Source organism: Oncorhynchus keta, chromosome 13 (assembly GCF_023373465.1).
Source record: "Oncorhynchus keta strain PuntledgeMale-10-30-2019 chromosome 13, Oket_V2, whole genome shotgun sequence".
Classification (NCBI taxonomy): Eukaryota; Metazoa; Chordata; class Actinopteri; order Salmoniformes; family Salmonidae; genus Oncorhynchus; species Oncorhynchus keta.
The window spans coordinates 6,446,699-6,470,349 of record NC_068433.1 but is presented as its reverse complement, the minus strand read 5'-3'; the positions used below and the strand labels follow the sequence as shown (position 1 = coordinate 6,470,349).

Sequence of the window (23,651 nt, the reverse complement as noted above, 5' to 3'; positions counted from 1 at the left end):
AGATTGCTGTACACCAGCAGAACCGATCCAACTTGAAGGAGCTGTATTAGATTTTTGCCCATTCTTCAAGGCAAAACTATTTTAATTCCAGGTCGTAAGGCAACAAAATAGGAAAAATGCCAAGGGGGGGTGAATACTTCCGCAAGCCTCTGTACAAGTGCTCAGCGAAAGAGATTTTCTTTAACAAGTACTATTTTTTTTCCAAAAAGATAGAATCAAAATTATTGGCACCCCTGTTTTCAATACTTCACCGTGCAAGGAAGGATAAAGGCACTATGCCTTTATTTACAACCCCGGCCAAATCTGGACGACGCTGGGCCAGTTGTGCTCGGATGGGGCCACAGTGTCTCCTGACCCCTCCTGTCTCAGCCTCCAGTATTTATGCTGCAGTAGTTTGTGTCGGGGGGCTAGGGTCAGTTTGTTATATCTGGAGTACTTCTCCTGTCCTATTCGGTGTCCTGTGTGAATCGAAGTGTGCGTTCTCTAACTCTCTCCTTCTTTCTTTCTCTCTCTCGGAGGACCTGAGCCCTAGGACCATGCCCCAGGACTACCTGACATGATGACTCCTTGCTGTCCCCAGTCCACCTGGCCGTGCTGCTGCTCCAGTTTCAACTGACCTGAGCCCTAGGACCATGCCCCAGGACTACCTGACATGATGACTCCTTGCTGTCCCCAGTCCACCTAGCCATGCTGCTGCTCCAGTTTCAACTGACCTGAGCCCTAGGACCATGCCCCAGGACTACCTGACATGATGACTCCTTGCTGTCCCCAGTCCACCTGGCCGTGCTGCTGCTCCAGTTTCAACTGACCTGAGCCCTAGGACCATGCCCCAGGACTACCTGACATGATGATGACTCCTTGCTGTCCCCAGTCCACCTGGCCGTGCTGCTGCTCCAGTTTCAACTGACCTGAGCCCTAGGACCATGCCCCAGGACTACCTGACATGATGACTCCTTGCTGTCCCCAGTCCACCTAGCCATGCTGCTGCTCCAGTTTCAACTGACCTGAGCCCTAGGACCATGCCCCAGGACTACCTGACATGATGACTCCTTGCTGTCCCCAGTCCACCTGGCCGTGCTGCTGCTCCAGTTTCAACTGACCTGAGCCCTAGGACCATGCCCCAGGACTACCTGACATGATGACTCCTTGCTGTCCCCAGTCCACCTAGCCATGCTGCTGCTCCAGTTTCAACTGACCTGAGCCCTAGGACCATGCCCCAGGACTACCTGACATGATGACTCCTTGCTGTCCCCAGTCCACCTGGCCATGCTGCTGCTCCAGTTTCAACTGTTCTGCCTTACTATTATTTGACCATGCTGGTCATTTATGAACATTTGAACATCTTGGCCATGTTCTGTTATAATCTCCACCCGGCACAGCCAGAAGAGGACTGGCCACCCCACATATGCTCTCTCTAATTCTCTCTTTCTTTCTCTTTCTCGGAGGACCTGAGCCCAAGGACCGTGCCCCAGGACGACCTGACATGATAACTCCTTGCTGTTCCCAGTCCACCTGACTGTGCTGCTGCTCCAGTTTCAACTGTTCTGCCTTATTATTATTCGACCATGCTGGTCATTTATGAACATTTGAACATCTTGGCCATGTTCTGTTATAATCTCCACCCGGCACAGCCAGAAGAGGACTGGCCACCCCACATAGCCTGGTTCCTCTCTAGGTTTCTTCCTAGGTTTTGGCCTTTCTAGGGAGTTTTTCCTAGCCACCGTGCTTCTACACCTGCATTGCTTGATGTTTGGGGTTTTAGGCTGGGTTTCTGTACAGCACTTTGAGATATCAGCTGATGTACGAAGGGCTATATAAATACATTTGATTTGATTTGATTTGCGCCGCCCTATGGGACTCCCAATCACGGACGGATGTGATACAGCCTGGATTCGAACCAGGGACTGTACTGACTTACTCCTTAAACAGGGCTAGGATGTTAACATACACACTATACTGCACCACAATCATCTCTGCCCCAGGCACAATCAGTAGGTGAGAGATGTTGGCTAACATGCTTGATGTAATATAACAGAAATAGAATGATGGGATGATTGTTCATCATCTTTTCACTCCTATTCCCATTGCAGTGACACTTCCTGATGTCAGATTTGAGTATGGAACCTTATCTTTAGGTAGACTACCATGGCAACCAGCAGAACAGGACCAGAAGACATTATCCAGTGGTAGTGCCCTGCTTGCTCCAAATCACTTTAAAGTGTATTCAGCATTATAGACTACATGAAGAGATTGAAGTTGTAGTCCTGGTTGTAGTTCTTTGTTGCAGGTGGGATGTAGTCCTGGTTGTAGTTCTTTGTTGCAGGTGGGATGTAGTCCTGGTTGTAGTTCTTTGTTGCAGGTGGGATGTAGTCCTGGTTGTAGTTCTTTGTTGCAGGTGGGATGTAGTCCTGGTTGTAGTTCTTTGTTGCAGGTGGGATGTAGTCCTGGTTGTAGTTCTTTGTTGGGATGTAGTCCTGGTTGTAGTTCTTTGTTGCAGGTGGGATGTAGTCCTGGTTGTATAGTTCTTTGTTGCAGGTGGGATGCAGTCCTGGTTGTAGTTCTTTGTTGCAGGTGGGATGTAGTCCTGGTTGTATAGTTCTTTGTTGCAGGTGTGATGTAGTCCTGGTTGTAGTTCTTTGTTGCAGGTGGGATGTAGTCCTGGTTGTATAGTTCTTTGTTGCAGGTGGGATGTAGTCCTGGTTGTAGTTCTTTGTTGCAGGTGGGATGTAGTCCTGGTTGTAGTTCTTTGTTGCAGGTGGGATGTAGTCCTGGTTGTAGTTCTTTGTTGCAGGTGGGATGTAGTCCTGGTTGTATAGTTCTTTGTTGCAGGTGGGATGTAGTCCTGGTTGTAGTTCTTTGTTGCAGGTGGGATGTAGTCCTGGTTGTATAGTTCTTTGTTGCAGGTGGGATGTAGTCCTGGTTGTAGTTCTTTGTTGCAGGTGGGATGTAGTCCTGGTTGTAGTTCTTTGTTGCAGGTGGGATGTAGTCCTGGTTGTAGTTCTTTGTTGCAGGTGGGATGTAGTCCTGGTTGTATAGTTCTTTGTTGCAGGTGGGATGTAGTCCTGGTTGTATAGTTCTTTGTTGCAGGTGGGATGTAGTCCTGGTTGTATAGTTCTTTGTTGCAGGTGGGATGTAGTCCTGGTGTGTAGTTCTTTGTTGCAGGTGGGATGTAGTCCTGGTTGTATAGTTCTTTGTTGCAGGTGGGATGTAGTCCTGGTTGTAGTTCTTTGTTGCAGGTGGGATGTAGTCCTGGTTGTAGTTCTTTGTTGCAGGTGGGATGTAGTCCTGGTTGTAGTTCTTTGTTGCAGGTGGGATGTAGTCCTGGTTGTAGTTCTTTGTTGCAGGTGGGATGTAGTCCTGGTTGTAGTTCTTTGTTGCAGGTGGGATGTAGTCCTGGTTGTAGTTCTTTGTTGCAGGTGGGATGTAGTCCTGGTTGTATAGTTCTTTGTTGCAGGTGGGATGTAGTCCTGGTTGTATAGTTCTTTGTTGCAGGTGGGATGTAGTCCTGGTTGTATAGTTCTTTGTTGCAGGTGGGATGTAGTCCTGGTTGTATAGTTCTTTGTTGCAGGTGGGATGTAGTCCTGGTTGTATAGTTCTTTGTTGCAGGTGGGATGTAGTCCTGGTTGTATAGTTCTTTGTTGCAGGTGGGATGTAGTCCTGGTTGTATAGTTCTTTGTTGCAGGTGGGATGTATGAAATATGGCAGAGTTTGTTGCTGTTGGTTTTGAGCCTTCGTTTAGTTTAGCTTTAAGTTGACACACGCTCAGTACGTTGGACCTGTGAAAGTCAATTAAAGGGGCGACTTTCAAAACACAATTCTGTTTCTGTACACATTTACACAGACACACACACACACGCTTACAGACGTGAGGAAAACAAACCAACACCTCCCAGCAGATATTAATCCACAGATGTCAAATCTAAATCAGTATTCCGTTAACAGCTCACTCGTGCCTCATTAACGGAGGGTCTCCACGTTACCATGGCTACCCATGGTACCATTAGTCTCTCTGTCAACTCAGACAAACAAGGACCATTACCCAAGGCCTTGACTGGCACATGAGGGGGAAGATGGAGGGAGCTGGGGGACTGACTAGAGTATCACCAGGGTGGGATGAACAACCCTTAAATACAAAACATATAGTAGGACTGAATACAACTACAACATTACTATATAACTACCTGGTTGTCTGTCAGTGGGTTGAATACAACCACTACGTTGCTATATAACCACTACGTTACTATATAACTACCTGGTTGTCTGTCAGTGGGTTGAATACAACCACTACGTTACTATATAACTACCTGGTTGTCTGTCAGTGGGTTGAATACAACCACTACGTTACTATATAACTACCTGGTTGTCTGTCAGTGGGTTGAAGACAACCACTACGTTACTATACAACCACTACGTATATACAACCACTATGTTACTATATAACTACCTGGTTGTCTGTCAGTGGGTTGAAGACAACCACTACGTTCTATACAACCACAGGTTATATACAACCACTATGTTACTATATAACTACCTGGTTGTCTGTCAGTGGGTTGAAGACAACCACTACGTTGTATACAACCACTTTGTATACAACCACTATGTTACTATATAACTACCTGGTTGTCTGTCAGTGGGTTGAAGACAACCACTACGTTAGTATACAACCACTACGTTACTATACAACCACTACGTTACTATACAACCACAGTTACTATATAACTACCTGGTTGTCTGTCAGTGGGTTGAATACAACCACTATGTTACTATATAACTACCTGGTTGTCTGTCAGTGGGTTGAATACAACCACTACGTTACTATACAACCACTACGTTACTATACAACCACTGACGTTACTATATAACTACCTGGTTGTCTGTCAGTAGGTTGAATACAACTACAACATTACTATATAACTACCTGGTTGTCTGTCAGTGGGTTGAATACAACCACTACGTTACTATACAACCACTACGTTACTATATAACTACCTGGTTGTCTGTCAGTGGGTTGAATACAACCACTACGTTACTATATAACTACCTGGTTGTCTGTCAGTGGGGGAAGACAACCACTGGGGGACTTACTATATAACTACCTGGTTGTCTGTCAGTGGGTTGAATACAACCACTACGTTAAATACAACCACTATAGTTACTATACAACCACAACGTTACTATATAACGACCTGGTTGTCTGTCAGTGGGTTGAATACAACCACTACGTTACTATACAACCACTACGTTACTATATAACGACCTGGTTGTCTGTCAGTAGGTTGAATACAACCACTACGTTACTATATAACTACCTGGTTGTCTGTCAGTGGGTTGAATACAACCACTACGTTACTATATAACCACTACGTTACTATACAACCACTACGTTACTATACAACCACTACGTTACTATATAACGACCTGGTTGTCTGTCAGTGGGTTGAATACAACCACTACGTTACTATACAACCACTACGTTACTATATAACCACTACGTTACTATATAACGACCTGGTTGTCTGTCAGTGGGTTGAATACAACCACTACGTTACTATATAACTACCTGGTTGTCTGTCAGTGGGTTGAATACAACCACTACGTTACTATACAACCACTACGTTACTATACAACCACTACGTTACTATACAACCACTATGTTACTATACAAACACTACGTTACTATACAACCACTATGTTACTATACAACCACTACGTTACTATACAACCACTACGTTACTATATAACTACCTGGTTGTCTGTCAGTAGGTTGAATACAACCACTACGTTACTATATAACTACCTGGTTGTCTGTCAGTGGGTTGAATACAACCACTACGTTACTATACAACCACTACGTTACTATATAACGACCTGGTTGTCTGTCAGTGGGTTGAATACAACCACTACGTTACTATACAACCACTACGTTACTATATAACCACTACGTTACTATATAACTACCTGGTTGTCTGTCAGTGGGTTGAATACAACCACTACGTTACTATACAACCACTACGTTACTATACAACCACTACGTTACTATATAACGACCTGGTTGTCTGTCAGTGGGTTGAATACAACCACTACGTTACTATACAACCACTACGTTACTATATAACTACCTGGTTGTCTGTCAGTGGGTTGAATACAACCACTACGTTACTATATAACTACCTGGTTGTCTGTCAGTGGGTTGAATACAACCACTACGTTACTATATAACTACCTGGTTGTCTGTCAGTGGGTTGAATACAACCACTACGTTACTATATAACCACTACGTTACTATACAACCACTAGGTTACTATACAACCACTACGTTACTATACAACCACTACGTTACTATACAACCACTATGTTACTATACAACCACTACGTTACTATACAACCACTACGTTACTATATAACTACCTGGTTGTCTGTCAGTGGGTTGAATACAACCACTACGTTACTATATAACTACCTGGTTGTCTGTCAGTGGGTTGAATACAACCACTACGTTACTATATAACCACTACGTTACTATATAACGACCTGGTTGTCTGTCAGTGGGTTGAATACAACCACTACGTTACTATACAACCACTACGTTACTATATAACGACCTGGTTGTCTGTCAGTGGGTTGAATACAACCACTACGTTACTATATAACCACTACGTTACTATACAACCACTACGTTACTATACAACCACTACGTTACTATACAACCACTACGTTACTATATAACTACCTGGTTGTCTGTCAGTGGGTTGAATACAACCACTACGTTACTATACAACCACTACGTTACTATATAACGACCTGGTTGTCTGTCAGTGGGTTGAATACAACCACTACGTTACTATACAACCACTACGTTACTATATAACGACCTGGTTGTCTGTCAGTGGGTTGAATACAACCACTACGTTACTATATAACCACTACGTTACGTTACTATACAACCACTATATAATAACGACCTGGTTGTCTGTCAGTGGGTTGAATACAACCACTACGTTACTATATAACTACCTGGTTGTCTGTCAGTGGGTTGAATACAACCACTACGTTACTATACAACCACTACGTTACTATATAACTACCTGGTTGTCTGTCAGTGGGTTGAATACAACCACTACGTTACTATACAACCACTATATAACGACCTGGTTGTCTGTCAGTGGGTTGAATACAACCACTACGTTACTATATAAACCTGGTTGTCTGTCAGTGGGTTACTATATACAACCACTACCTGGTTGTCTGTCAGTGGGTTGAAGACAACCAACGTTACTATACAACCACTACGTTACTATATAACGACCTGGTTGTCTGTCAGTGGGTTGAAGACAAACCACTACGTTACTATATAACTACCTGGTTGTCTGTCAGTGGGTTGAATACAACCACTACGTTACCATCCACTAATGGCGTTACTATATAACCACTACGTTACATACAACCACTACGTTACTATTATACAACCACTACGTTACTATACAACCACTACGTTACTATACAACCAACCCGTTACTATATAACCAGTTTGAACAACCAGCTATACAACCACCATTAAGTCTGTCAGTGGGTTGAATACAACCACTTTAATGTATAATTACGCTATACAACCACCGACGCTATACTCTGTGGGTTACTATACAACCAACGTTACTATATAACGACCTGGTTGTCTGTCAGTGGGTTGAATACAACCACTACGTTACTATATAAAAAACCTAATAAACCACTTCTCAAAAGCCTATCAAAACAATTAAGGAATGGAACCACTACGTTGATATGAACAATGAAAGGTGGTCTGTCAGTGGGTTGAATACAACCACTACGGTGACTATACAACCACACGTTAGATAGTAGTTTGGTCATACTTCAGGACCAGGGCACATACAACCACTACGTTACTATTCCAGTGGGTTGAATACGTAGTGCTATATAACTACCTTGTCAGAATACAACCACTACGTTACTATACAACCCTATTCTATACAACCACTACGTTACTATACAACCACTACGTTACTGTAGTGCACTACCTGGTTGTCTGTCAGGGCTACAACCACTAGACTATACAACCCTACGTTACTATACAACCACTACGTTACTATACAACCACTACGTTGCTATACAACCACTACGTTACTATATAACGACCTGGTTGTCTGTCAGTGGGCTGAATACAACCACTAGTTACTATACAACCACTATTATATAACTACCTGGTTGTCTGTCAGTGGGTTGAATACAACCACTGTTACTATACAACCACTACGTTACTATATAAGAACAGGGCTATACAACCACATAGAGGCACCCCTATTCTGTCAGTGTTGAAGACAACCACTACGTTACTATAGAACAGGGTTACTATATAACACCTGGTTGTCTGTCTGGGTTGAATACAACCACTACGTTAGATACAACCACTAGTTACTATATAACTACCTATTGTCTGTCAGTGGGTTGAATACAACCAGGGCGTTATATACAACCACTATTACTATGTATAACTACCTTTGTCTGTCAGGGGTTGAAGACAACCACTATTACTATATAACTACCTGGTTGTCTGTCAGTGGGTTGAATACAACCACTACGTTACTATATAACCACTACGCTACTATATAACGACCTGGTTGTCTTTCAGTGGGTTGAATACAACCACTACGTTACTATATAACTACCTGGTTGTCTGTCAGTGGGTTGAATACAACCACTACGTTACTATACAACGACCTGGTTGTCTGTCAGTGGGCTGTATAATGCAGTGCGGAGCCGGAGCGTTGGGCATTAAGTGGCTGCCATGTTCCCAGGTAAGAGGCCATCTCTCTAATGGCACTCCAGCGAACGCCCTTGGCAGTTTGAAAACGAGCCCATTAAGTAGGAACACTTTAATGTATAATTACGCTTACCGACGCCACTCTGTGGGTTAAATCATTACGCCTGAGAATAGAAAAACAACACACAAAAAAAAACCTAATCAAACCTTCTCAAAAGCCTATCAAAACAATTAAGGAATGGAGATTGCCTTTGATATGAACACATGAAAGGTGGTTGCCGTGGAGTCGTTAAGCGAAGGCATTGGGACGGCGGTGACGCGTAAACACAGAGAGGTAGTTTGTGTTTCATACTTTAGAACAGGGCACATAGAGGCACCCTATTCCCTATGTAGTGCACTACTTTAAAACAGGGCTCATAGAGGCACCCTATTCCCTATGTAGTGCACTACTTTAGAACAGGGCACATAGAGGCACCCTATTCCCTATGTAGTGCACTACTTTAGAACAGGGCACATAGAGGCACCCTATTCCCTATGTAGTGCACTACTTTAGAACAGGGCACATAGAGGCACCCTATTCCCTATGTCGTGCACTACTTTAGAACAGGGCACATAGAGGCACCCTATTCCCTCTTTAATCTGTCACTACATTAGAACAGGGCTTTAGAGGCACCCTACTATGTAGTCCACTACTTTAAACAGGGCACATAGAGGCACCCTATTCCCTCTGTAGTGCACTACTTTAATCAGGGCTACATTAGGCTTTATTCCCTATGTAGTCCACTACTTTAAACAGGGCACATAGAGGCACCCTATTCTTTATGTAGTCCACATTATCTTTAGAACAGGGCACATAGAGGCACCCTATTCCCTATGTCGTGCACTACTTTAGAACAGGGCACATAGAGGCACCCTATTCCCTATGTCGTGCACTACTTTAGAACAGGGCACATAGAGGCACCCTATTCCCTATGTAGTGCACTACTTTAAAACAGGGCACATAGAAGCCCTGGCGCACTACATACGGGAATAGGGTGCCATTTGGGACAGTACCCTGAGTGGTGACATCACGCCTCCTCTTGGCATAATGTGTTGTGTGCCAGGACCTCGTGTTAAAGGTCGAGTCAAATCAAGGCACTGGAACTCCAGTGTGGAAGAGAATATCCATTCAGCATATGTATTGACATCGTTCCTTCTCTCAAAACACCCCAAACCCTTGAAAATGAACGATACACACAACACCTCAATGAAACTCTTATAAGGACAATATTTTAACATGTAACCTACACCATCAATTTGACACTACATTATCTTAATCTGACACCACATTATCTTTAATCTACCACTACATTATCTTAATCTGACACCACATTATCTTTAATCTACCACTACATTATCTTTAATCTGCCACTACATTCTCTTTAATCTGTCACTACATTATCTTTAATCTGACACTACATTATCTTTAATCTGCCACTACATTATCTTTAATCTGCCACTACATTATCTTTAATCTACCACTACATTATCTTTAATCTGCCACTACATTATCTTTAATCTACCACTACATTATCTTTAATCAGACACTACATTATCTTTAATCTACCACTACATTATCTTTAATCTACCACTACATTATATTTAATCAGACACTGCATTATCTTTAATATACCACTACATTATCTTTAATCTGACACTACATTATCTTTAATCTGACACCACATTATATTTAATCTGACACCACACTATCTTAATATGACACTCCATTATCTTTAATCTACCACTACATTATCTTTAATCTGCCACTACATTCTCTTTAATCTGTCACTACATTATCTTTAATCTGCCACTACATTATCTTTAATCTGTCACTACATTATCTTTAATCTACCACTACATTATCTTTAATCTGCCACTACATTATCTTTAATCTACCACTACATTATATTTAATCAGACACTGCATTATCTTTAATATACCACTACATTATCTTTAATCTGACACTACATTATCTTTAATCAGACACTGCATTATCTTTAATCTACCACTGCATTATCTTTAATCTACCACTCCATTATCTTCAATCTACCACTCCATTATCTTCAATCTACCACTGCATTATCTTTAATCTACCACTACATTATCTTTAATCTGCCACTACATTATCTTTAATCTGACACCGCGTTCTTTAATCTGACACTACATTATCTTTAATATGACACTTCATTATCTTTAATCTGCCACTACATTATCTTTAATATGACACTCCATTATCTTTAATCTGCCACTACATTATCTTTAATCTGCCACTACATTATCTTTAATATGACACTCCATTATCTTTAATCTGCCACTACATTATCTTTAATCTGACACTACATTATCTTTAATATGACACTCCATTATCTTTAATCTACCACTACATTATCTTAAATATGTCACTACATTATCTTTAATATGACACTACATTATCTTTAATCTACCACTACATTATCTTTAATCTACCACTACATTATCTTTAATCTGACACTACATTATCTTTAATCTGACACTACATTGTCTTTAATATGACACTACATTATCTTTAATCAGACACCACATTATCTTAATCAGACACCACACTTTAGAGCCAGAACCCAACCTTGGCTCAGAATTATTATAATTTAGAATAATAATCGCTTGCTAAAATGTTAATTAGTATGGAATTGGTAACTATGCAATTGATAAAAAAAAACACTACCAAGTATGTACTGTAAATCAATTATGTAACGTAAATTATGTAATCAAACAATAATTTGCTTAACGAAATTGAGTAAAAACAGAATGTACACAGAGATCCATTTCAAACAGTCAGGCTTGTCGCCCGGGCGCTGAGAGAAGGATTAAACATGACTACTCTCACCCTCTTCGTCACGTCCTTCTGATATCCAGTACAAAGGACCGCCAGATTAAAGAGCATCAAAAGACTCAAAACGTGACAATTGGCACTCTTTCAACAAACAGCCTAAAATAGAAGATAACCTGTTTGAAGGATTAGAGAGACCTGTCACAAAAGTCTAATTGTTCCTTTTCCAAGTTCAACTCTCAATGATTTAAAGTGCACAGTCTTCTAAGAAACCGTGTAGAGAATGTGATGCTAATAGCTAACCGAGTCGTAATTATTCTAGCTAGGACCGAATTCAAATGTGCTTCCATTCGCATATACACAGAGTATACAAAACATTATGAACACCTGCTCTTTCCATGACATAGACTGACCAGGTGAGTCCAGGTGAAAACTATGATCCCTTATTGATGTCACTTGTTAAATCCACTTCAATCAGTGTCGATGAAGGGGAGGAGACAGGTTTAAAGAAGGATGTTAAAGCCTTGAAGACATGGATTGTGATGTGTGCCATTCAGAGGGTGAACGGGACTAAATATTTAAGTGCCTTTGAACGGGGTGTGGTAGTAGGTGCCAAGGCGCACCGGTTTGTGTCAAGAACTGCAAAGCTGCTGGGTTTTTCCACTCTCAACAGTTTTTCCTGTGTGTATCAAGAATGCTCCTCCACCCAAAGGACATCCAGCCAACTTGACACAACTGTGAGAAGCATTGGAGTCAACATGGGCCCAGCATCCCTGTGGGACGCTTTCAACACCTTGTAGAGTCCATGTCCTGATGAACTGAGGCTGTTCTGGGGGCAAAAAGGATGGGGGACTGTGGGGGAGGGGGGGGGGTGCAACTCAATATTAGGAAGGTGTCCTTAATGTATGGTATAGTCAGTGTACATGTTTGTAGAACACAATTCAACATTATCGTCCTTCAAACATAACACCGAAACCATCAGCATCTCACTAATCTCGTATCGTCAAAAGCTAATGGCCTGTGCCGTTCTCAAATCTTCGACGGTTATGGGCATTTGACTGCGATCCCTTGTAACCCTCTGAAGTTGTAATGGACTTATCATAATGTTTTACATCTCCCTTGTGATTGGCATGCCCACAAAATGGCCACCCATTGTGAGAATCTCACACTTCCCCACTGTTTATACATGCACCGCTACTGCTGAAAAAAAATGCAAATGTACAGTCATTCAACTTATAGGAGAAGGGATGGGATGCATTTTCTGTCAGAGAATCTCTCTTGTAGTACTTTTCAAAAAGGCTCTGGGGTTTTCCAGCGTCTCTCGTGAGGCATCAACTATTGTTGATCAAATTAACACATTTCCATATTACCATGGCCACAGAAGTGGAGTTTCTCTTTCTGGCCAGTCCCCCATGAATTTGCCTCAGCTGGATCGTTCAGTTCAGTCACCCCCCCTCCCTCCCCCACGCCCCATGCAGGGCTGTCATCGCTTCGGGGCGTTTATATTTTAGGACAACTGCTGAGCTCACTCCTGAGGGCAGGTTGTAATTCATCTGAAGACACATCCTATGAGAGGCCTTTGTTCATACTATATAACGCTGTCATAAGCTATAGGTGTGCACAGCGATCATAGCTCACAGGATTTGATTTATTTGGGCGTAAACAATTGTACAGTTAAAATGTACAAACAAAGCCAGAAGGATCAATCACATCATTAAAGCATTTAACAACAAAAGTTTCTCAAAAAGGTTAAACATAATTATATGCGCTGTTAGATTATACCTTCGTTTTTTTAGTAATTTTTGTATTCCCGAAATGAAGGTTTGCTGGCACTTCTCGATTGAAGGCAGATGTATATCTTCACAGTGACCAGAACATTCCGCTCTCCTCGGGGCTTTACTGCAGAAGACTGGCTGGATGCCGCATGCCACATTCACAGCGGGTACGCCGCGCTTCTTCTCCATGGTCTCAATGTTGCTAGGCTACCTCCATTCTCAATTTTTGTTTTGTTTGAAAATCTACTGTTCAATAAAGCGGCTCAAGGGAGACCTGTGGGTTTGAACACCGAGTAATGTGAACCTGCAAAGGCCACTGACAGTACCAGTAGGTTTTTGTTTGCTTTTACAATAGACCTTTTCTTTTTCTTTGACTCTTGTAGCACAACAGCAATACGTCTGCTGCATGCGCCCCCCCCCCCATCACAATCCTCCCCATAAAAAAGAGAAGATGAATTTCTTTCAATCAGTATATGTTTTTTTTTCTCCCCCACAGCATTTCATTTGAGTTATCACTGTGGTGCCACTAATGTATATCTGTGAGTTCATCACTGTGGTGCCACTAATGTATCTCTGTGAGTTATCACTGTGGTGCCACTAATGTATTTCTGTGAGTTATCACTGTGGTGCCACTAATGTATCTCTGTGAGTTATCACTGTGCTGCCACTAATGTATATCTGTGAGTTATCACTGTGGTGCCACTAATGTATTTCTGTGAGTTATCACTGTGGTGCCACTAATGTATTTCTGTGAGTTATCACTGTGGTGCCACTAATGTATCTCTGTGAGTTATCACTGTGGTGCCACTAATGTATTTCTGTGAGTTATCACTGTGGTGCCACTAATGTATTTCTGTGAGTTATCACTGTGGTGCCACTAATGTATTTCTGTGAGTTATCACTGTGGTGCCACTAATGTATATCTGTGAGTTATCACTGTGGTGCCACTAATGTATTTCTGTGAGTTATCACTGTGGTGCCACTAATGCATTTCTGTGAGTTTATGCCACTAATGTATATGGTGGTGCCACTAATGTATATCTGTGAGTTATCACTGTGGTGCCACTAATGTATCTCTGTGAGTTATCACGATGGTGGTGCCACTAATGTATATCTGTGAGTTATCACTGTGGTGCCACTAATGTGAGTTATCATTGTAGTGGTGCTATTGTATCTCTGTGTGCTATCACTGTGGTGCCACTAATGTATCTCTGTGAGTTATCACTGTGGTGGCACTAATGTATATCTGTGAGTTATCACTGTGGTGCAACTAATGTATCGCTGTGAGTTATCACTGTGGTGGTGCTAATGTATCTCTGTGAGTTATCACTGTGGTGCCACCAATGTATCTCTGAGTTATCACTGTGGTGGCACTAATGTATCTCTGAGTTATCACTCTGAGTTATCACTGTGGTGGTGCTAATGTATCTCTGTGAGTTATCACTGTGGTACCACTAATGTATATCTGTGAGTTATCACTGTGGTGCCACTAATGTATATCTGTGAGTTATGACTGTGGTGCCACTAATGTATATCTGTGAGTTATGACTGTGGTGCCACTAATGTATATCTGTGAGTTATGACTGTGGTGCCACTAATGTATCTCTGTGAGTTATCACTGTGGTGGCACTAATGTATATCTGTGAGTTATCACTGTGGTGCAACTAATGTATCACTGTGAGTTATCACTGTGGTGGTGCTAATGTATCTCTGTGAGTTATCACTGTGGTACCACTAATGTATATCTGTGAGTTATCACTGTGGTGGCACTAATGTATATCTGTGAGTTATGACTGTGGTGCCACTAATGTATATCTGTGAGTTATGACTGTGGTGCCACTAATGTATATCTGTGAGTTATGACTGTGGTGCCACTAATGTATATCTGTGAGTTATGACTGTGGTGCCACTAATGTATCTCTGTGAGTTATCACTGTGGTGCCACTAATGTATATCTGTGAGTTATGACTGTGGTGCCACTAATGTATCTCTGTGAGTTATCACTGTGGTGGCACTAATGTATCTCTGTGAGTTATCACTGTGGTGGCACTAATGTATATCTGTGAGTTATCACTGTGGTGGTGCTAATGTATATCTGTGAGTTATCACTGTGGTGGCATAAAAGCACTACGTAATCCGAATGACTCTGGAATGACTCTGCCTCTGTTGTCTCCTTTCTCCAGTGCGATATTGGTGAGGTGAGGGTATGCCCCTAAATGGCATGAAATCCAAGAAAGATGCATCACAACCGGCCATGATTTGGAGTCCCATAAAGCGGCGCACAATTGGCCCAGCGTCGTCCGGGTTTGGCCGGGGTAGGCCATCATTGTAAATAATAATTTGTTCTTAACTGACTTGCCTAGTTAAATAATGGTTAAATAATTTATTTTATTTTTTAAATTGTATTTAAAAACAAATAAAAAAGAAGTGGCCATACGATGCAGAACACTATAGTGAACTACTAACAGAATATATAAAGACATACATATAGGACCAGATCAGCCTATATTTAACCAGATAGTTAACCAAATCAGCCTATATTTAACCAGATAGTTAACCAGATCAGCCTATATTTAACCAAATCAGCCTATATTTAACCAGCTAGTTAACCAGATCAGCCTATATTTAACCAGCTAGTTAACCAGATCAGCCTATATTTAACCAGCTAGTTAACCAGATCAGCCTATATTTAACCAGCTAGTTAACCAGATCAGCCTATATTTAATCAGCCTATATTTAACCAGCTAGTTAACCAGATCAGCCTATATTTAACCAGCTAGTTAACCAGATCAGCCTATATTTAACCAGCTAGTTAACCAGATCAGCCTATATTTAACCAGCTAGTTAACCAGATCAGCATATAGTTAACCAGATAGTTAACCAGATCAGCCTACAGTTAACATGACAGTTAACCAGATAGTTAATAAGATCAGCCTATAGTTAACCAGATTGTTAACCTTATCAGCCTATAGTTAACCAGACAGTTAACCAGATAAGCCTATAGTTAACCAGATAGTTAACAAGATCAGCCTATAGTTAACCAGATCAGCCTAAAGTTATCATAGTTAACCAGACAGTTAACCAGAGCCTAGTTAACCAGATAAGCCTAGTTAACCAGAGTTAACCAGATAGTTAACCAGATCAGCCTATAGTTAACCAGATAGTTAACCTTATCAGCCTATAGTTAACCAGATCAGCCAACAGTTAACCAGATAGTTAACCAGATCAGCCTATAGTTAACCAGATAGTTAACCAGATCAGCCAACAGTTAACCAGATAGTTAACCAGATCAGCTTATAGCAAGCAGATCAGCCAACAGTTAACCAGATCAGCCTACAGTTAACCAGGTCAGACCATAGTTAATCAAATAGTTAACTAGATCAGCCTATATTTAACCAGATAGTTAACCAGATATTTAACCAGATTAGCCTATATTTAACCAGATATTTAACCAGATCAGCCAACAGTTCACCAGATAGTTAACCAGATTAGCCTATAGTTAACCAGATATTTAACCAGATTAGCCTATAGGTAACCAAATAGTTAACCAGATATTTAACCAGATTAGCCTATAGTTAACCAGATATTTAACCAGATTAGCCTATAGTTCACCAAATAGTTAACCAGATATTTAACCAGATTAGCCTATAGTTAACCATATATTTAACCAGATTAGCCTATAGTTAACCAGATATTTAACCAGATTAGCCTATAGTTAACCAGATATTTAACCAGATTAACCTATAGTTCACCAAATAGTTAACCAGATATTTAACCAGATTAGCCTATAGTTAACCAGATATTTAACCAGATTAGCCTATAGTTATCCAGATATTTAACCAGATTAGCCTATAGTTAACCAAATAGTTAACCAGATATCTAACCAGATTAGCCTATAGTTAACCAAATAGTTAACCAGATATTTAACCAGATTAGCCTATAGTTAACCAGATATTTAACCAGATTAGCCTATAGTTAACCAGATATTTAACCAGATTAGCCTATAGTTAACCATATATTTAATCAGATTAGCCTATAGTTAACCAGATATTTAACCAGATTAGCCTATAGTTAACCAGATATTTAACCAGATTAGCCTATAGTTATCCAGATATTTAACCAGATTAGTTTATAGTTAACCAAATAGTTAACCAGATATCTAACCAGATTAGCCTATAGTTAACCAAATAGTTAACCAGATATTTAACCAGATTAGCCTATAGTTAACCAGATATTTAACCAGATTAGCCTATAGTTAACCAGATATTTAACCAGATTAGCCTATAGTTAACCATATATTTAATCAGATTAGCCTATAGTTAACCAGATGTTTAATCAGATTAGCCTATAGTTAACCAGATATTTAATCAGATTAGCCTATAGTTAACCAGATATTTAACCAGATTAGCCTATAGTTAACCAGATATTTAACCAGATTAGCCTATAGTTAACCAAATAGTTAACCAGATATTTAACCAGATTAGCCTATAGGTAACCAAATAGTTAACCAGATATTTAACCAGATTAGCCTATAGTTAACCAGATATTTAACCAGATTAGCCTATAGTTCACCAAATAGTTAACCAGATATTTAACCAGATTAGCCTATAGTTAACCAGATATTTAACCAGATTAGCCTATAGTTATCCAGATATTTAACCAGATTAGCCTATAGTTAACCAAATAGTTAACCAGATATCTAACCAGATTAGCATATAGTTAAACAAATAGTTAACCAGATATCTAACCAGATTAGCCTATAGTTAACCAGATATTTAACCAGATTAGCCTATAGTTAACCAGATATTTAACCAGATTAGCCTATAGTTAACCAGATATTTAACCAGATTAGCCTATAGTTAACCAGATATTTAACCAGATTAGCCTATAGTTAACCAGATATTTAACCAGATTAGCCTATAGTTAACCAGATATTTAACCAGATTAGCCTATAGTTAACCAGATATTTAACCAGATTAGCCTATAGTTAACCAGATATTTAATCAGATTAGCCTATAGTTAACCAGATATTTAACCAGATTAGCCTATAGTTAACCAGATATTTAATCAGATTAGCCTATAGTTAACCAGATATTTAACCAGATTAGCCTATAGTTAACCAGATATTTAACCAGATTAGCCTATAGTTAACCAGATATTGAACCAGATCAGACTACAGTTAACCATATCAGCCTATATTAACCAGATATTTAACCGGATAGTTAACCAGATCAGGCTACATTTAACAGCAGGACATTTTATAGGCTGATCTCCTATATGTATTTCTGTGTATATATTTTGTTAATAGTTCACTATAGTGTTCTGGTCCGTGGTCCGCTTACTCGTCATCTTTCTAGTGAGATATTGGACATGATCCAAGAAAGGACTAGGCAACATTGTGGGCTCCCAAGGTTAATTGGTGAACGGGCAAGCTGCTCGCCGGCCTGGTCGCAATTCCAAAGCCTCTTGTTCTGTCCCCTGATTTGCTGTGAGCGATGACACAGCGTCTGCAGAGAGCGTTTTGAACCTGCGCCCATGGGGAGGCTCCTTGAACCCTATGGGGCAGCACACTGCGACCCTGTGAACCCAGGCGCGTGGCCACCTGATTTCCCCAGAGCCCCGGCTCTGTGACCCGCCGACCCCTGCTTCTCTTTCAGCCCCATTTAAATGCCCCCCTCCCCAGTCAGAGAGACAACAGAGACTGATACAGCTAAGGGATATGAGGCACTAGTCCAGCCAGTAGTCCCACCATGCCACTGGACATAAAGGGATTTAGATCTTTGATTTGTCTGGACATGTCTTGACCTACTATGATGATGATGTCTGTTTTATCCTACTATGATGATGAATGATGTCTGTTTTATCCTACTATGATGATGAATGATGTCTGTTTTATCCTACTATGATGATGAATGATGTCTGTTTTATCCTACTATGATGATGAATGATGTCTGTTTTATCCTACTATGATGATGAATGATGTCTGTTTTATCCTACTATGATGATGAATGATGTCTGTTTTATCCTACTATGATGATGAATGATGTCTGTTTTATCCTACTATGATGATGAATGATGTCTGTTTTATCCTACTATGATGATGAATGATGTCTGTTTTATCCTACTATGATGATGAATGATGTCTGTTTTATCCTACTATGATGATGAATGATGTCTGTTTTATCCTACTATGATGATGAATGATGTCTGTTTTATCCTACTATGATGATGAATGATGTCTGTTTTATCCTACTATGATGATATGATGTTTTATCCTACTATGAATGATGTCTGTTTTATCCTACTATGATGATGAATGATGTCTGTTTTATCCTACTATGATGATGAATGATGTCTGTTTTATCCTACTATGATGATGACTATGATGATGTTTTATCCTATGATGATGATGTCTGTTTTATCCTACTATGATGATGAATGATCCTCTGTTTTATCCTACTATGATGATGAATGATGTCTGTTTTATCCTACTATGATGATGAATGATGTCTGTTTTATCCTACTATGATGATGAATGATGTCTGTTTTATCCTACTATGATGATGAATGATGTCTGTTTTATCCTACTATGATGATGAATGATGTCTGTTTTATCCTACTATGATGATGAATGATGTCTGTTTTATCCTACTATGATGATGATGATGTCTGTTTTATCCTACTATGATGATGATGTCTGTTTTATCCTACTATGATGATGAATGATGTCTGTTTTATCCTACTATGATGATGAATGATGTCTGTTTTATCCTACTATGATGATGATGTCTGTTTTATCCTACTATGATGATGAATGATGTCTGTTTTATCCTACTATGATGATGAATGATGTCTGTTTTATCCTACTATGATGATGAATGATGTCTGTTTTATCCTACTATGATGATGAATGATGTCTGTTTTATCCTACTATGATGATGAATGATGTCTGTTTTATCCTACTATGATGATGATGATGTCTGTTTTATCCTACTATGATGATGAATGATGTCTGTTTTATCCTACTATGATGATGAATGATGTCTGTTTTATCCTACTATGATGATGAATGATGTCTGTTTTATCCTACTGATGATGATGGAAATGATGAATGATGTCTGTTTTATCCTACTATGATGATGAATGATATTTTTATCCTACTATGATGATCGACCTATGATGAATGATGTCTGTTTCAAAGCTCTGACGATGAATGACGTCTGTTTTATCCTACTATGATGATGAAATATCAGTGATGCTACCAAGAGCAGTGTTTCCTTTGTCCTTCATCTTGTTCAACTGTTGCCATGCACCTGCAAAGAGATTGCTCCGATGTGCAAGTGCCTTTTTGAATTGTGTCCTACTATGATGATGAATGATGTCTGTTTTGCCCAGACTACGATGTCTCTTATATCCTACTTTGTAACGTTTCAACATATTTGAATTGTCTTGTTCAACTGTTGCCATGCACCTGCAAAGAGATTGCTCCGATGTGCAAGTGCCTTTTTGAATTGTGTCCTACTATGATGATGAATGATGTCTGTTTTGCCCAGACTACGATGTCTCTTATATCCTACTTTGTAACGTCAACATATTTGAATTGTTAGATTGTAATGGGAAACAGTTTTTTAGTACTTCATGAATGAATTAGTTTTGTTGTCTCTACTTCAATGTACAGTACAGTATTTGGGTCTTTTGAGTTCAGCGTCCTTAGAGCTATGTTTAGGCCCACCCACTGTTCCATATCTGCGTATGTAGATCCATTTCCGCTGTGTTTATCCAAAGCAAACTCCATAAAGGCATACATGAATATTTTAGCTGCTCATGGCGAAAGGTTATTATGGCCCATGCAGGTAAAGTGTTCTGTTGTTGTTAGCAGCTACAGAGCAAATGGCTTATTCAACATAGATAATTACTCCATGCAAAACGCTTTCATGAGTCATTGGTTTCAGCTAGCCAGAAGTCATGCCGTGTACTGCTACCAGTAGATTTTTCCCTCCCAACTGAAACAGATAGGAACTGCTACCACATCATGTTTCCCTCCCAACTGAAACAGATAGGAACTGCTACCAGTAGATTTTCCCTCCCAACTGAAACAGGCAGGAACTGCTACCACATCATGTTTCCCTCCCAACTCTAAACAGATAGGAACTGCTACCACATCATGTTTACCTCCCAACTCTAAACAGATAGGAACTGCTGCCACATCATGTTTACCTCCCAACTGAAACAGATAGGAACTGCTACCAGTAGATGTTTCCCTCCCAACTGAAACAGATAGGAACTGCTACCACATCATGTTTCCCTCCCAACTGAAACAGATAGGAACTGCTACCACATCATGTTTCCCTCCCAACTCTAAACAGATAGGAACTGCTACCACATCATGTTTCCCTCCCAACTCTAAACAGATAGGAACTGCTACCACATCATGTTTCCCTCCCAACTCTAAACAGATAGGAACTGCTACCACATCATGTTTCCCTCCCAACTGAAACAGATAGGAACTGCTACCACATCATGTTTCCCTCCCAACTCTAAACAGATAGGAACTGCTACCACATTATGTTTCCCTCCCAACTCTAAACAGATAGGAACTGCTACCACATCATGTTTCCCTCCCAACTCTAAACAGATAGGAACTGCTACCACATCATGTTTCCCTCCCAACTGAAACAGATAGGAACTGCTACCACATCATGTTTCCCTCCCAACTCTAAACAGATAGGAACTGCTACCACATTATGTTTCCCTCCCAACTCTAAACAGATAGGAACTGCTACCACATCATGTTTCCCTCCCAACTCTAAACAGATAGGAACTGCTACCACATCATGTTTCCCTCCTAACTCTAAACAGATAGGAACTGCTACCACATCATGTTTCCCTCCCAACTGAAACAGATAGGAACTGCTACCACATCATGTTTCCCTCCCAACTGAAACAGATAGGAACTGCTACCACATCATGTTTCCCTCCCAACTCTAAACAGATAGGAACTGCTACCACATCATGTTTCCCTCACAACTCTAAACAGATAGGAACTGCTACCACATCATGTTTCCCTCCCAACTGAAACAGATAGGAACTGCTACCACATCATGTTTCCCTCCCAACTGAAACAGATAGGAACTGCTACCACATCATGTTTCCCTCCCAACTGAAACAGATAGGAACTGCTACCACATCATGTTTCCCTCCCAACTGAAACAGATAGGAACTGCTACCACATCATGTTTCCCTCCCAACTGAAACAGATAGGAACTGCTACCACATCATGTTTCCCTCCCAACTCTAAACAGATAGGAACTGCTACCACATCATGTTTCCCTCACAACTCTAAACAGATAGGAACTGCTACCACATCATGTTTCCCTCCCAACTCTAAACAGATAGGAACTGCTACCACATCATGTTTCCCTCACAACTGAAACAGATAGGAACCGCTACTACATCATGTTTCCCTCACAACTCTAAACAGATAGGAACTGCTACCACATCATGTTTCCCTCACAACTGAAACAGATAGGAACTGCTGCCACATAATGTTTCCCTCCCAACTGAAACAGATAGGAACTGCTACCACATCATGTTTCCCTCACAACTGAAACAGATAGGAACTGCTACCACATCATGTTTCCCTCACAACTGAAACAGATAGGAACTGCTGCCACATAATGTTTCCCTCCCAACTGAAACTGATAGGAACTGCTGCCACATAATGTTTCCCTCCCAACTGAAACAGATAGGAACCGCTACCACATCATGTTTCCCTCCCAACTCTAAACAGATAGGAACTGCTACCACATCATGTTTCCCTCACAACTCTAAACAGATAGGAACTGCTGCCACATCATGTTTCCCTCACAACTCTAAACAGATAGGAACTGCTACCACATCATGTTTCCCTCACAACTCTAAACAGATAGGAACTGCTGCCACATCATGTTTCCCTCACAACTCTAAACAGATAGGAACTGCTGCCACATAATGTTTCCCTCCCAACTGAAACAGATAGGAACTGCTACCACATAATGTTTCCCTCCCAACTGAAACAGATAGGAACTGCTACCACATCATGTTTCCCTCCCAACTCTAAACAGATAGGAACTGCTACCACATCATGTTTACCTCCCAACTCTAAACAGATAGGAACTGCTACCACATCATGTTTCCCTCCCAACTCTAAACAGATAGGAACTGCTACCACATCATGTTTCCCTCCCAACTCTAAACAGATAGGAACTGCAATACG

General features: G+C 40.6%; 1 protein-coding gene and 1 long non-coding RNA gene across 4 annotated transcripts in view; one reads left to right on the top strand and one right to left on the bottom strand.

Moving 5' to 3' along the window:
* The window catches only part of LOC118371767 (glucosidase 2 subunit beta-like), a 317,257-nt gene that overhangs the window by 27,285 nt on the left and 266,321 nt on the right, over positions 1 to 23,651 (bottom strand). The window lies entirely within an intron of this gene.
* LOC127906668 (uncharacterized) lies at positions 2,290 to 3,758 on the top strand. 2 transcript variants are annotated; one of them, XR_008062321.1, is made up of 4 exons: positions 2,290 to 2,431; positions 2,684 to 2,791; positions 2,904 to 3,125; positions 3,417 to 3,758. It is a non-coding gene; the product is annotated as an uncharacterized LOC127906668 (long non-coding RNA). The 2 variants fall into 2 exon arrangements; XR_008062322.1 differs by lacking the exon at positions 2,684 to 2,791.